Raw genomic sequence first — 16,760 nt, forward strand, 5'->3', positions numbered from 1 at the left:
AGAATCTCGAGACTCCTTGTGCTTGCAGCGGCAGCCTCAAGGTAGTTTCCTTCATTATGTTTATCATTATTTTTCATGATAAAAATTCCAACTAATTTAACGGCTTTCAGTTTAATGATCCTCGTACAAGTTGTGCTGATTTCGCAATTATCATTACTTCGCTTTGGCGTTTTAAAAATACTAGATGAAATTGGGTTATGATAAGCTTCTTGAAATTTCTGTGTTTTGAATTGCATATGCACATAGGAAATGTGTGCAGCATTGGTGCAACGAGAAAGGCAATATAAATTGCGAGATTTGTCATCAGGGTTCTACCTGCTTCAGCTCCCATCTAATTCGTTATTTTGCTCAGAAACATTCATCAATTACTGCAACTTGGTTTCATCTTTTTCTTTTGTCTCTACTAGAACTTTAGGACCGCAAGGAATGTAAAGTTTGTGGATTTCCAAGTAGTTCAACGAGACTGGAAGAGGGTGAAATCGACTGCTTTTAGAATTTTAGTTAGCCTTTTGATTTACGCAAAATCATTTTTTTTCCAACCATGGTTGGATACATTTAGGCATTAATTCTGTTGAAGCCTTGTTAAATTCTTGTTTATGCTTAGTGCTATTGAAATTGGTTGTTAATTTCTCCTTGTTAAGGTATTCTGTGCTTTTCATTTGCCTTGCAGCCTTATCAACCTGATTATACTGCTGTACCTCGCACCCAAACTGAAGAAACCACTATTGATATTGGGTAAGTTTGAGGGCCTCGCATGTAAAGACATTTAACGTAATGGTTGGCCGTTGGAGGGCAATTTGTGCAGATGAATCTGACAGCAGCTCTGTACTGTATGATCTGTATGGAAGATTCCATCTTATTGATTTCTGTATGTTGTAGTGGAGTGTGGACAATCTCTGGTACCCCTCTGGACTTGCGTGATCCTCGCCTCTTAGCCATTGCAGAGGCAGAACGGCAATTTTTGGAAACCGAGTATGGTGAATATGCTGTATCAAATGCCAGTGGAGCTGCATTTGCCGTTCAGCTGCACTAATTGTAAGCTTTTAATTATGAAGCTGCTTGACATTTTCAGGTTTTAATCATGTTTAATGGTGTTCAACATCCTTTAAGTGAGTTTAACATTAATTCCTGAAAAATGGAATGCTATGTTTTCTATTTATTAATGATAAGCCATGTCTCAAGGAAATATTTGATGAAATTGATTTGGAGAAAGGACTTAAATGAGGTGTCTAAGCAGTTAACTCGATCTTTATTTTCTTACATGACAATGTAATTGAGAGTTCATTTTCAAAATGATTGAAACTTTTCTTCAATTTTATATCAGCTAATGGCACTTCTGCTATTGCGCCATGCATTGAATGTTCCGGATGCTGATTCGGACGATGATGTCTACTGTCTTCACTGTAAGTCTTTCTGAAAGCCAACGACCGGCGGTTCATATACGCACTATTTAAGCTTCCGCATTTAACTCACCATCTCATCTAGAGTCATTTCTTCTTAAATTGCTTAGTTTAATGTCTCAGATCTTCTTGATTCGTGCGGGTGTATTTCCTTGCCATGCTACATCATGGCTTGGGCAATCACTATGTTTCAGCGACGAAAGCAAAGACAGGTTATTCTCCCCTTTCTTCTACTTCCAATTTGAAAAACCCATGTTCACATCTCTTCCTGAGTAGGCCTACTTTATATTCCTTTTTTTTTTATCTACACCCCTTTGCATTTCTTTGGACCTTGAAAATCATCTGCGCATCACAGACATGGTTTTTATTTGTGTTGTTATTGTATCATATCCGTATCAGGAAGCAGCTGCTGCTTCAACACAGGTCGCATTCGTGCTACAATCTGGGCAACACAGGGGCATGCATTTTACCATCGCATCTGGAACTACAGTGACTCCCCAGTAGGTTAGTGTTTGAAACATGAAGCCCTGCTGCCATTATAGCGGTAGTTGATGAGCAACGTTGTTCATTCCTTTTGTTCTCACCATGTCGATGAACTCGTAAATTATTTTATTTTATCCTCCAAATATTTAAGTTGACAAAACTTCGGGGCTCTAGTGATTTACATTTCAATGAATTGCTAGTCGTATTTATCTCTTGTAGCAATCGTTGTTTCTTGTATGAGCTCTCTCTCATTCTATACATCTTGATTTCCAATTTCGGTTCTTCATTTGTATCTGTTACGAGTATAATATTTTAAATATATGATTTTTTTTATAAGAAAAGGTGTATATATGTGGTGTATCGACTCATCTTGTATCTGACACTCGTCCGAATCCAGATTGTTTGGTTGTGTGGTGTGTGGAGTAGGGACGAATAAACAAAATGAAGCACCAATTGCCTCTTAATTATCTACTCTGTTTACCTCACTAAAGCAAAGTGGTGAAATTCGAATACCATATGGGAATTGTTAAATCTGAAATGCTAATCCCACTTTCAGACTCCACCACTTGTTGGTCACATCAAAGGATGCCATATTTAGTGGTATTCCCTTTTGAAACAAAAGCAGCATGCATATATTCTCACATGCCCTCGACCGGACTTGATCATGATCTATCAGAACAACCTTAGAAGGAAAAGCCAGTTCAAGATTCTGCCTTTAACTTGTGTTTCTGGTAACATTCCATTTTGCAGTCTCTGTCTGGCGAAATAACTTGTGTGTGTCCCGGATTGATTCTTATGTATTTCATCTTTCTATTTGTTTAAGCATCTGTTATTCATCTTTAAATCGGTTTAGATTTACGATCCAATCTTTTGGTCGAAGATGGGCGTAAAGTTGGGACATCGACAGTAGTAGTTTCCTCGGGGCGGGTTTTTGTCCTCCCCTGCTGGAAGTCCTAGTGGATTCACAAAAGTAGTCTATGCAAATCTTAGTGTCATAGTGGGTGAGCTGCTTATTTTATCAACTCTGCGACTTATCTGTGAATTAATTGCTGATATCCCAACTCTGTTTACTTGTCTAAAAGGCTATTGACAGAGCCGATGACATCAATTATCTGTCCGAGAAAAAGATTGGGATTTGGGAATTAGACTTTAACTTTCTTAATTTGCTTTCGATATATTGGAATAAATGGGTGGGTTGGTCAGGGATTCAGGCAAGGCTGACTGTGGATGGTCTAATTGGCACAAAGACCGTCGAGCCTGGCTGCCTCATCAACCCTTTTGCCCCTTTGTTTTAAATCAAAGTTTTAAAAAAGCATCCACTTTTAGACCAACCTCGACAATCTATATAAACACCCGTATCTTGCCCCCTATTCTTCCTTTTTTTATTTTTTTCCTAATAGTTTGAGATGGTTATATGTAAGAACGGAGTATGATTTTATGCTAGGGGTCGAACTTATAAAATTGTAGAGGAGAGTGAGGTTATAAATTTTAGGGGATGAAAATAAATTATTAATAGAAAATACACTTAGAAAATCTAAAATAGAGGAGAATTTAAAAAAATTTAGGGAGTGATTGACTCCACCCGCCCTCTTCGGTTCATCCTTGATTATACGTACATCTGTTTGGTGTATAAATTTTTTTCTTATTATGACAGCACACATACACTCTACAAACGCAATTACTATGAGTACATAATCGTCATTCCTTTTTTTTTAAGAAATACTAATTGTATGTAATAAAAATTTTGGATTATATTGAATTTGAACAGCGGGTTTCGCAGTTTATATTTAATTGATTGTCTTGGATTTATGGTTGGCAGAGAGTTCAATTTAGAGGAGAATTTAAAAAAATTTAGGGAGTGATTGACTCCCCGCCCTCTTCGGTTCATCCTTGATTATACGTACATCTGTTTGGTGTATAAATTTTTTTCTTAATTATTGACAGCACATACACTCTACAAACGCAATTACTATGAGTACATAATCGTCATTCCTTTTTTTTAAGAAAATACTAATTGTATGTAATAAAAATTTTGGATTATATTGAATTTGAACAGCGGGTTTCGCAGTTTATATTTAATTTGATTGTCTTGGATTTATGGTTGGCAGAGAGTTCAATTTAACCGAATTTATTAATGCTATGAGGAGCCACCATTATTAATCGAAAACACAAAACTTCGCTAAAGTGCGATAGTTAATGCTTAGAATGTTCCAAGTTGCATGTGACATTTTGCATTTTAATAAAAGCAAACTAATGCATATAATCCTGCATGCATAAACGAGAAACATTTAAACAAAATGAGGGACGAAAGACAAGTTTTTGATTTTGAACTGGCTCTTCTTTACATGTAATATGCGCTTTCACTTTAAATTTTCGTTCTTTTAATGGAATTAGCTTTGGCTTGGTACTGTTCCAAAGCAATCTAGCAGTTCTGAGTGGTCCATATCCATGGCTTCTGTCTTGACCGGTCTCCATTAAAGTAAACAAACAACACCCTTTTCTTAATATCAAAGGAATGTTTTTTTTTCTAATACTCCTTTGTTTAATTTGCAGCAATCTTCAGGTTTGTTGGTTTTAGTGCGTACCCAGATTTATTCATTTTTTCTTGTATTTAACGTAAATTCGTAACCGTAACCGTACACGTTCGACATACATTCTAGAAGCTTGCCAGACAGGACTAAGTGGGTCCCGAGTCCACATAGGAAGGCCGGATGATGTGGCAGACAAAACACAGTGGCAACAGATGATATTATAGAGAGAGAAGAAGAAGAAGCTTAAAGATAATGATACTTGGCTTGTTAAGGGTATTATTCCAATTTCCCAAAAACCTGTATTCATCCATGTCGGATTCTTCTAACCAGTAGCCTTAATTTGCTTAGATTATTGCAGTGCTTATGATTTTTAGTGAATCCCAAAACCCCCTTTTAATGTTGGGTCCCTCCGTTGCTTTAATATTGGCCTTTAAAGTCCTTTCCAATTCCAACAGAACACATAAAATAAGGCTCATGTCTACAGCAATGGAACATAACGAGGACACTACACCAAAACAAACATATTGTGTCTGTGTTTGCTTCTTGTTTGTTTCGAGTTTAATTGAGCTCAGTTTAGTGAAAGAGAGAAAAAAATGGTTTGCAGTGCTCAAAGAGTGCTTCTTTTTCTTATGATTTTCGGGTTATTAGCAATTCAACCAGCTGAAGTTTCTGGTTTGAGAAATATGCACCTTGTTGGCTTCGGATATGATCAACGTGTTCTCAAGGCTGCTGATACCAAGGGAATGGATACCGAGAAGAAACCGGCTTTCGTAAACAATGGATCGATCCAATCGGTCGAGCAAACGAAGTTCGGAGAGGATCGGATCCCATCCACAACAGGTCTTGAAAGCATTGATTGACAAAGTTTCAAGTGATTTAGTTTCTTCAACAAGGAAGATCAATGACCTCAAAGTTTCAACAGTGATGCGAGCAGATAAAAACTGGCAGCTGGTGAAAACTGTATCTGGTTTCTCATCAACAAACCTTTTTGATTCTGAGGGCTGGTTCATTGGTTTTCTCCTTTGTTTTTCAATTCTTGTTTTCTATTTTTGGGTTACTCTAACTCTAGTTCAGGATAGGGGTATGTTTGGAATGTCCATGGATGTCGGATATCGTTACTGAAAGAAAATCCACGAGTTCGAGTACCATAGATATGTGTATAGTGAAGTCGCTAGAGGAAAGTCGGGTCCTTGAAGACAAATTTAGTGAACAAGTCCTATAGGTTTTCAATGAAGATATCAAGTATAGTTTATGGTTTGAAATTTTCCAGAATGATTTTTTCTCTTTCAAGAGAAAAGAAAACATCTTGTGTTTGCATGTCAGTAACAAGTTTCTCGGAAAATATAGTCAGACTTGCTGTGTGTAAATCTCTGTCACGGGTAAAAATAGCAGGAAATCAAATCAAATTTATATGTATTTGTTTCATTTACTCGAATTTAAATTTTAAAGATGACGATAACTATATGAACCAATTCCATAAAACATCATTAAAAAAAAAGTACTTCGAATGGCTGAAACACCTTTGCTTTTCTTTTTATAATATATTCAGTTTCCTTTGTTAAAAGAAACAGAGCTCTCTTCCCGTGGTAGCTCGAGAACAAAACCAGAATGAAATGTCGGGGTTGAATTGTAATAACCTTAAATTAATAAAAAATTAAGATTTAAATAATATAAAATGAAATAATAATAGATTAGAAATTTAGAAAGTGGGTCAGACCGCTTAGAGGTTGGAGCTTGAACTCAATTCATAGGGAAATGGTTACGTGCGACAATTTAATATAAACTAAAAAACCTACCGATATATAAGGATAGCGCACTGTAGAACTTCCCTTAATTGAGTTTATTTTCTTCTATCCAATTCTATTTTTTGGGTATGATATTTTTTGTTTAAGTCCTCTTAAATTGGGGATGAGTTTTCTCTATTAAATGGGCAATTCGAGCCTTTAACATATTATTAACAGATAAATCTAAATTGTATAATGTAAAACTTCATTATAAAAACGATCCTTCTAATCTTACTTGCTCTATTCACTATCGTAAAATTCAAACTCTAAATATTATTTAAATAACCTAACACATGGACCAATTGATTAATTGATTTTGTTTTTATAAATTTGAATGGGATATGTTTTTTTTATGAAAGGGGTATTATTGGGTTCGGATTCAGATGAAGAATTAAAAGTAGGTTTTTGTCTATTAGGTTGGACGAAAGAATTAATTGCTTAATAGGTTCGTTCGTAATTTATTTTACAATCTACGATAAGTGATACGTTGCAGGATAAACTAGTTACGTTGACATGTCATCATGTCAACGTGACTAATTTACCTTATATTATAAGGTTTACCGTAAATTATAAAATAAATTTCGAACTGACCTATTAGGCCAATTAATTTTGCCACAAAAAGTAAGACAAAAAAAGGCCCAATCTGTTGGTGTTTAAACCCAGTTTAGTTAGGCTTTAAATATCCCTTGGGGATTGAACTGAAACAGCTTCAATTCCAAAAACCCTAGAACCAAATCCAGAGCCTCCAAAAATGGTTCAGCGGCTCACTTACCGCACGCGTCACAGCTACGCCACCAAATCCAATCAGCACCGCGTCGTCAAAACCCCCGGTAACTCCTTCCACCTCTCCCAATAACCCAGATTCGTTACTGTATTTTTGCTTCTTTTTTAATTCATTAATGGTGCATTGGATTGGGATTGATTGATTTTCTCTCTCTCTTTTTTAATTTTGTTTTCGTTTCAATAGGAGGGAAACTTGTGTATCAACCACAAAGAAGAGAGCTAGTGGACCCAAATGTCCTGTTACTGGAAAGAGGATTCAAGGAGTAAGTCCTTTTTTGAAAAAAAGACCTTGATGGAAATTGAGTGACTGTTGATTTTGTAAGAAATTCTTTTTTTTTTGTATGATTTTAGGAAGAAGAAATGTGATTCACAGGTGATTTTGATTCATTTTAACTTCTAAGTTTAGCCTCATTTTGATCAATGGCATCTCTATTTTGGTATATTTCAGCTTGAGTGAAGTTTTTCTCAGTTGATTTTAAATGTGGCCTATATTTCAATATATGTTATTCCATGGCTTTTCAATTGAAATATAATTGTTTATATTGAGTTTGGTAGATTTCAGTTTGAGTAAATTTTTTTCTCGGTTGATCTAAATGTGACCTATATTATTTAGATACCTCACTTGAGGCCTGCTGAGTATAAAAGGTCGAGATTGCCGAGAAACCATAGGACTGTGAACCGTGCCTATGGAGGAGTTTTATCCGGAAGCGCTGTTCGGGAAAGGTTTGTAATTTAAGGACTGAAATCTTTGGTTGCTTTCTGTGGTTTGAGATTTGACTTGTTTTATTGATCGGAAAAATTGAGGATCATTCGGGCCTTTCTGGTGGAGGAGCAGAAGATTGTGAAGAAGGTGCTGAAGATTCAGAAGGCAAAAGAAGCTATCATCCAAGAGCTAGAATTTTGATATGGTAAATTTTGTCAAATGGATTGATAGTCAACCTTGGAATAGTTGTTTGAACTGATTTAAGATTTGGGTTTTTTTTTTTCCCTCTGGCTTGCTATGAATCATGTTCTTCTTGTGTTACTTCGTCGACATGTCAACTATGTTAAAATTTTGTTTTTTGGACTTTCACTTGTATGATGTTCTTTTGAATTTCGTAGTTTATATCGATCATCAAACTAAGAGAGATTTAATGGTTATATCGATCATCAAACTTAGAGATTTAGTGGTTATGTCAATCATCAAACGGAATTGTTCTCATCCTTCCAAGAACAACTCATTGGTAAGTGGAATGTACAAATGGTCATCGATTATAGGGTGTTACTTTTTTAAGACCTTTGATTATTAAAAGTTATAAAATGATCACTTGACTATTCATATGTTTTGATTTTTTTGGATGTGATCGATAAAATGACAATTTCTCATAACATACACTACCTCTAATTTCTTCATAGATTCATCCCCCATATTCATTATCTTAACAATTTAGTCCTCCAAAATTTCTCGAACCCTAAAGTAACTTTAGAATTCAAGTTAAACTGATATTTAGCAATTAAATCCTTTAAGTTTAGAACTTGAATTAATCTCAAATTTTAAATTAATTTCAAATTTTACCAACCTTGTTAACTTTCTAGCCCAGATTTGGGGATGTGACAAAAATATTAGAAACACTAAAGATTTTGATTGGAATAAAATTTAAATTATTTTATATCGATTTAAAATTAGTATATAGAGGTACAGCTAGTACTGCATGGAGTTAATTCCATGATACAAACACCCAGATTTGAATTAAGCTTAATACTTGAATTGCAACCACATAATCCTCATTCCTTATAGTAAGTAGAGATGAACATTTGCGGAATCCATCCGGTTTATAAATAACCGGTTCGGTTTTTAACCGGTTTGGAGGGCCGGAATCCTAACCGGTGTAACCGGTTTCGGTTTTAAAAAAACCGGTTTTTTTAAAAAACCGTTATAAAAAAAACCGATTTTAATATTTCAGATTGCTCATAGGGAATCGATTCCCCCCAAGGGGGTACCGATTCCTCACTGAATGGTTTGACTCCGAGATTTCCAAATGCTCGGAGGGAACCGATTCCCCCATAGGGGGTACCGATTCCCCCTATTCAACGGTCGAAATATTTGAATTTTACACTTAGGGAACCGATTCCCTATGAGAGGAAACCGATTCCCTATGAGAGGGTACCGATTCCCCCACGCTCCAAGCATTTTTATTAAATGTTTTCACACTTAAACGGCTATTATCTTCATTAATTATCACTAACGTTCAGAAGTGATTCAAGGTGTATTTAAGCAAGCTTAGAAGCCATTGATCAAGACAAGAAACATCAAGCAACTAGAATCAAGAGAGAATCAAAGAGAAAGCATCAACCTCAAGTTTCGATAAATTCAAATACTTAATTGAAATACTTAATTAACTCAACATAATTGAAATACTAAATACTTCCAAGTTTGATAAATTCAAATACTTAAAAACTTCCAATTTCGATAAATTCAAATACTTAAAAACTTCAAGTTTGATAATTGAAACAAAGTTTATGATAATTGAATAAAGTTATAAAATAAACTACATAGCCATCTCTTCTTCATCATCTTCGCCTTCTTCGTTTGGAGGGGATATTCCAAGTTCGACTTCTTCAATGTGTAAGTTTGCTTCCAAATCGGTATCAATTGCATCTTAGGTGGTGATATGTTGCTTACGAGCCGCTCCATCCAAATAATCCTTTAAACAAATGCATACTTCCACCGACTCGGACTTAGTCTTGATCTCCGTTGCGATATAACCCTGCCACTAACAGAAAAAACGGATTCGAAGCTACCGTAGAAGCTTGGACGGTTAGTAAATCACGGCCATGGCAGCTAGAATCGGAAATTGTGCTTCCTTTCTTTCCACCAAGCCAAAATATCCAAACTTTCAAACTCTTCAAATGTCATTTTTGATAGAAAATCGCATGACATGTAATTTCCCAACTCGCTACTTGGGGTGGTAGTACGTGATCGTTTGGATTGAGAATTTACAAGAGTGTTAAAAAGATTCAAATTTATGTTACTTGGACGTCTACTAGATGATTCCGCATTCATTCTCATTGATCGTGTATTACACTACTTGATCCGTATTTAGTTAAATAAATTTCAAACATGTCTCTAAACATTTGTTAAAATAATTTATTTGGTTTTGGACAAAGTTGGGTTCATCATCGGTTAGATTAAAAGCAAACGCAATTTGTTCAATTAGTGTTTCAACCCCACCAACATTTAACGTTGGGTTTAAAGCGGCGGCACAAGTAAAAATGGGGGAATCTCCTTAAAATATTTAAAAGTTTTTCCTTCATTGCAAGCCAATTTCTTGAAAAACTTCGGTTTCAAATTCAAAGTCATTTAGTCGGGTAGCCAACAAAAATACTTGATTAAGAACCAACGGGCTAGTAGGGTAATAAACACCGGATAAAAAAGTTGTTTGCATTTTTAAAAACCTCAAGCAAATTGGTTATTTTGGCTATAGTTTCCCAACTCGAATCCGGATAAATGTTTGGGACATGACCCCTCTCGAAAAGCCAATCGTGAAATGTTTGCAATGTTTCCCTTTGCCTTAAGGCAGTATGCATCATCATCAAAGTTGAGTTCCAACGAGTTGGACAATCCAAATTAGGACCCAAAGCTTTTTTATTAACGACTTACAAAATCGTTTATAATCATTTAGTCTTTTGTTGTGTTACAAAGAACCGATTTTATCATTGTTTTAAATTCTAATCTAATCGGCTCAATAACCTCCAAACCGGCTTGCCGATAAATTAATTATGTGTGCAACGCAACGGTATGAAAAACGCACCGTCTAAAATCGAATATTTTCAATCTTGGAACCGCGTTTGTATTCGATGCATTATCAAAGGATATAGAAAAACTTTATTTTCTAATTTATAAAGACAAATTCCCTTTTTAAAAGTGTAAATAAATTAGCACCGTATGCGGCTCACCGAATAATTCAAACGCGATTGTTCTTTCATCATTTGCCAATTATCTTGATCTAACCAATGTGACGTAACGGCTAAAAAGAATTTTCGATATTATGAGGGGAACTCCAAACGTCACATATAAGCGACACACCATAACGGTTCTTGGAATCCTAAAATCATTTTTTCCCTCGCCGTACGCCACATTTTTAGCATCTCTTCTAAGGGTAGTACGACTTACTTGAGTATAACGTGGTTGCATTAGTTGTGAATTGTTATCGTGAAATCTTCATCATCAAAGTGGTCGAACAGCAATGCTTTTGTAATCACGAACTTGTAAACTCTTCTCGTAATTTTCGTTGTCGTAAACAAAAACACCACCTTGCGGTAAGATTCGATGACTAGGATCTGATCTTGAGCGAAGTGCCTTGCATGATTTTGTCAAATGGTTCTTCAACTTTGTGTTTCCTTCCGATGCAAGAACTTTAGACAAAGTTTACAACGCCCCTCCTCGAGCCATTTGACATCTCACATAATCGTAGTGATCCCAAATGTCTTTGTTTCGAGTGTGTTCGATCACTCTCACGACTTCAAGGTTTCCCACCGACGGAAGATTCGCCGTGTTACTCATGATGAACAAAAAATTACAAAAGTAAGATTTGAGAGATGTTTAAGTGTTGTGTAATAAGATTTGAGAATTTGTAATCAACCAATACATCCCCAACCTATTTATACATGTTTATGGTGGTAAATGGTAATTTTTTAAAGAAAAAACGGTCAAAAACGGTCACAAAACCCTCCCAACGGCTATATTACGGCTAGTTTTTTAAACCAGACCGTTTTTTTTTCCGGCCGGTTTTTTATCCGGTAAAAAAACCGGTCTAGGTTTTTTTTCCTCCAAACCTTTATTAGTCAAAAGTGTAATGTGACACGATTTTGTTCGTCCAACTTTTTCTAATATATTAAAAAATTGAATAAAATATATACATTTTTTATAAAAGATGTAATAGATGAACAAGCAGGTAACGAATACAAGTAGTCGATATCAGATTCATAATTAATGTGAAACACAGATTATTATATTATATCATACACCATAGATATTACAAGAGAGGATGGATTGAAAAGTACCAAGGAACCGATTTGCTTGTACGCTTCCATTACTTTGGGATCTTCCTCCTCTTCATACCCCACTTGTAATATTCTCGGTCCATTCACAGACCACAAGGCTCTTCGACCCGCTTCCTGGGGCTGGAGAGATGAAAAAAGAAAACGATGCGATGAGTGCGATGCATGCCATCGGTACCATTTGCAGAGAAGATGAATATAAATTTGCATAAAGAGTAATAAGGAGCATGCATTCAGAAAAAAGTTAATCCGGAGCAAAGTAAATAGCCTCCTTACAATTAGATAGGAACAAAAGAAATATCATTGATTTTGTAGCATCCTCATTATCGGGTTAGTGACTAAATTATAGAGTTACGGAATTTGGTGATTAAAGTAGAATAATTGAATAGTTCAATGACTTATATGAAAAATGTGTAGGATCAAATGGAAAAGAAGGACGAATAGAAGGATAAAATAGTCATTTGCAAGGAAAATAATTAAAATTTTGGATGAGTTTATATTAACCCATGTGGAAGAGGAAATGAAGGTAAAAGTTGTTCCAGAGTTCTCTTCTCCTTTTTTCCTCGTGCGTGAGAGACAAAGCTAAATGTGAGATTTCTTGTTAGTTAATTTCTTGATGAAATTAAGGTTGTTTATGATCATTAGATGATAACTAAGCTTAAGCTATCTTTAAGTCAAAAGATGATGGAGTTAGAAAGGATTAAAGAAATGAGGTGAATAAGTGAAATCTTGATAGAAAGGTATTAATTAGATTTCAAGACTAAATTTGACTTGTCATTAGTGGAATTAAGGAATAGGAAATATTAGAATTGGAATTTGAACATGTAGGAAATTGATTGTGATATTTGAATGCCATATAAAAGATAGGATTTTGAGTTTAAAGAAGTGATTATTGAGTAGAAACGAGTTTAAATTTGTGTATGAAAGTTAGGAATATAAAATGAGGTGAAATATGAAGTGTTGAGCTGAAAATGAAGTGATTTTCGTGCTCAAAACAAAATTTCTGGGTTGTGTGCATCGGTACACATTTAATGGGTACCGATACACTCTCAAACGAAATAAAAACATCGAATGCAATAAGTGCATCGATGCATAGGGAGTGCATCAATACACCCCTTAAGACGAAAACATCGAATGTAATTTGTGTATCGATGCATAGGTAGTGCATCGATACACACGTTAAGGGATGCATCGATATACTGTAGAGTGTACCGATACCTATCTTAATTAAGAGATGAAAGTGGCCTTTCTTTTAGTCTAAGAAATGATAGATTAAAATATATCAATTAGTATACTAATATGTATCAATGTATTATTATGTAGATTTAGAGCGTAATCCTGTGCCGGAACAATCGAAGGATTAGGATCGAGTCAAAGCAAGCAAGGCTAAGGTGAGTGCATATCCTAGATAGAGTTGTATGGAGATAAGACTTGTGATAAGTCTATCTCTTATAGTGAATTCATGATGTTACATTCATGTACATGCATCTATACATTATGGTTATAGTGATTTCATGCATGATTTATCCAAGTTTTAAATATGAAATTATGAATGAATGCAATTATACTATAATCAATTCAGGTATGTGAAATAATGAAAGTGATCATATGTACGCATGTGAAGTGAATTACGTATTGATATGAAAAGTGATGAAAGAGATATGAAATGAGAAATGTATTCATATTTAAGCCTATGTTATTTAATATGAGAGCTATATGTATAATTGGCATGCCAAGAGTCGAGGGATTATCAGTGGTCCTTTGGGACATTGTGGTCATTCGGGATATAGTGGTCCTTCAGGACAAATATTTAGTGCCCCTAGTGGGAATTTATTCGAGCTGTGACAGCATCCGTGCACAACCTCAGTGTACTCACATACATTCTGTTCTCAATAATATACATGGACATCCAAAGATAAATTAAATGAAAATTGTTATAAGCAGTGAAAGTTCATTTGTGCATATCATATTTATATATGTTATAATGTAGTGTATACATGTATTGCAATGTCATAATAGATTGATGGTAGTATGTTCATGATTTTATTGTTAAGAGTTTATTATTATGGCTCACTAAGTCTATGACTTAGCGTGTAAGTGATTTACACATAGGTACCAAAAAAAAAGAAGAGCAGAAATAGGAGTAGCAAGGACAATGTCACTACTAGAAGATCAGATCAGAAGTAACTGATAAAATATGTATTTTGTTGTGTATAGTGTGTTTATGAATGCTCCGATTGATTTTGTCTTGTTTTGGTCAACTGATGTAAAGTAATAAGTTTTATTTTAATGAAAGTTCAAAAATTTTCTTAATTTTCTTTAAGAGTCAAAGTTGAAAAGTCGATGTGACAATTCAAACTTGTATCCGGGTCCAGTACGGGTTGGGGGTTGTGCAGATTTGACATGTAGTATAGCAATCAAGTAAATAGCCTCCTGTGCTTGAACACGAATCTCGGGAATCGTTAACTGGTTCACGATCAAGGAGAGTGCACTTCAAAGCTCAAGTGCATTTTCGATGCGTCTTCTTCACTATATCTGGACCGAGGCCATGAGACAAATGGAGAACAAAGTCAAGACGTGAGCTTTGGCTTGATAAATAGAATGAAACTGGCTAAGGAAATGCAAACATCAAGAAATGATACCACAAAATATTCGACCTAACTAAGAAATCTGTTTGCAGGTGCAAAGATAATATTATTGGTTATCCTCTCGAATATAGAAGTAAATGTTTCTTATAAAATTATTATTTCTACTTCTATATTATGAGATGAGAGACATGCAATTACATGGTTTCCAGCAACTGGGAGAAGCGAGCCGGCCAAAGAAACTCTGTTACTAAGAGCAATTTCTGTAGTTGATTGTCTGCTTCGAAGCAGCAGTTCCTAATAGTTCCAGAAACCTGTATCCATGCAAACAACCCGCTGACCTCGAGGGTTATAATTATGTTTAGGCTGACTACCTTATGGAAGCCTACTATTAGCCCCCTTAAAATAGTTCATTCTATACAAGATCTAAATGAGAAAATATGCAGGAATCATTTTGGAGCTGATAAACAGCTGCGAACAAGCTAACCCTGTCTCATTAAAATCTAACAGGTGGTTAATGTGTCACCTTTTTTTCTGAGACAGTCCAAATTGGCACGAGCAGACACAGATAATGCAACGAAGCAAAAGGGTCTAATCACCAATCCTAGAAAGGGCTATAAATATTTCAAAGTAACTTCAAAGATTTGCACAGGTTAGAAGGAGTCTCCAAGCTATCGGCTCATGCATAATGCCATATAGAACAATAGGAGGAAGAAAACTAAAAGAAGAAAAACATAAACTATTTCCATAATTTAATAACGAAAGAAACCTACTGCTTCACTAATCATTTTTACATACCCCTTTTTCTCAATGGACTAGATGAATCGAACTGTCTAATAATCTGCTTTAACAAGCCACGCTTGGGATCTGATTTCTTTTAGATGTTTATAAGTATGAAACCAACATGATCAAAAGGGCCTTGTAAGCATGTAACAAAAATGTGAGGTCAACATTTGAACAAGAAACATAGAATACGAATACAAGTATACAAGGCTACGGACAAACTTAAGTAGAAAAGATGTAAACACACCACTGGTTTCACTTGATCTGCAGAATGATCTTACAAGCTCATGCATAAAGCCTTTGCATCTTGTCATCTGCAATCCAAAAAGCACCAAAGTCCCCTGATAAGTAATTAACAATTCTCAGAAATGAGGCAAAAAAATTATAATGAGATAAGAAGCCATATATACACACACACACAGACAAAACATTCAATATAAATCTTGCAATACTTGCGAAAAGAAATTATGAACTTTTCTGATATTCATGTTGTAGACACCCGTTTTTGTCCGGGTTTTTTATCGTTATTATTATTATTATTATTATCGTTATATTATTATTATTACTATTATTATTAATTTACAATATTACAATTTTTGCAGGCTCAAACCCGAAGCCCATCAGGTACCAAACCCGACCCAGAATTACAAGACTTGGAGCCCAGACCCGGTTCAGGCCCAATACCCGAACCAGGCCTGGATCTGGCCCAAGTAATTAGGGTTTTAAACCCTAAACCGAAGCCAGTAGCTAGCCGCCGCCAACTCGCCTCATCAGCTCGATCGCCGCTCCAGCCGAGCCATACCCGGCGGCCTCTGACGCCGGCTGTCTGAATCTACAGTAAACCACAGCAACCCCATCAGTCCCAAATCAACCCAAATCAGTAAAAAATATATCCAAACCCTAAATAAAAAATCCCTATAATCCCGAAAATCCGGGATTTTATCACCCTAAATCAACAACCCATAATTTCCCCTATTCCTAGACATCATCATCTCACCAAACGAAGCAAAAATCACCATAAATCAGCAAAGATATCAGAGTCAAAAAGAGAAGGATTCGGGTTCAGAGAAAAGAAAGAAAAAAGACCATAAAAACATGCATGCAGTGACAGGGGAACGATTGGGGTTTCCAGAAAAGAAAAAAAAAACAAAACCACAACCGACAAATAGTGTGAGAGATTTACCTTGGTTCAAAGCCGGGGAGCCCCAAAGTCACGTGGAATCCGAGAGGTCGTCAGAGTCTCGTGATTCGAAGGTAATCTATCCTAAATCTAAAGGTTTAGGTTTGGTTTTAGGCTAGGTGGGTTGTTTTCAGATTGGGGTTGAGTGAGGGAGTCTGTGGGACCTTTTTTTTTATCCGGCCACCATGGGC

General features: G+C 35.6%; 3 pseudogenes; 2 read left to right on the top strand and 1 right to left on the bottom strand.

Moving 5' to 3' along the window:
* Window positions 1-229: 229 nt before the first annotated feature.
* On the top strand, window positions 230-1,948 carry LOC120122228 (annotated as a pseudogene).
* A 4,947-nt stretch (window positions 1,949-6,895) lies between these two features.
* Window positions 6,896-8,005, top strand: LOC120122064 (annotated as a pseudogene).
* A 3,965-nt stretch (window positions 8,006-11,970) lies between these two features.
* On the bottom strand, window positions 11,971-16,246 carry LOC120122229 (annotated as a pseudogene).
* Window positions 16,247-16,760: the final 514 nt, after the last annotated feature.

Source organism: Hibiscus syriacus, unplaced genomic scaffold, assembly GCF_006381635.1.
Source record: "Hibiscus syriacus cultivar Baekdansim isolate YM2019G1 unplaced genomic scaffold, ASM638163v2 tig00110384_pilon, whole genome shotgun sequence".
NCBI classification, from domain to species: Eukaryota; Viridiplantae; Streptophyta; class Magnoliopsida; order Malvales; family Malvaceae; genus Hibiscus; species Hibiscus syriacus.